Genomic DNA, 255 nt, shown 5'->3' with positions numbered 1-255 from the left:
GAAAAATACCAAAATTTATACACCCAAATTTAGGAAAATTATGCAAGCAAAATCTCGTATGCGCATTAGGAAAAAATATTACAACATTTTTTATTGCAAATTTTATTATATTTTTTTAAGCCTTATTCAATAAGAAACAAAAGTTATGCATTAATATTGAGTACTTTGTTGGTTTTTAACTATTAAACAAATTCCGTTTTTAAATGGCAACCTGGTGAAAATTTACACAACTCTGGCATTAACATACATACATAT

Source organism: Rhagoletis zephyria, unplaced genomic scaffold (genome assembly GCF_001687245.7).
Source record: "Rhagoletis zephyria isolate East Lansing unplaced genomic scaffold, Rhagoletis_zephyria_1.1 Rzeph_scaffold_21317, whole genome shotgun sequence".
NCBI lineage: Eukaryota > Metazoa > Arthropoda > Insecta > Diptera > Tephritidae > Rhagoletis > Rhagoletis zephyria.
This window is presented reverse-complemented; position numbering follows the sequence as displayed.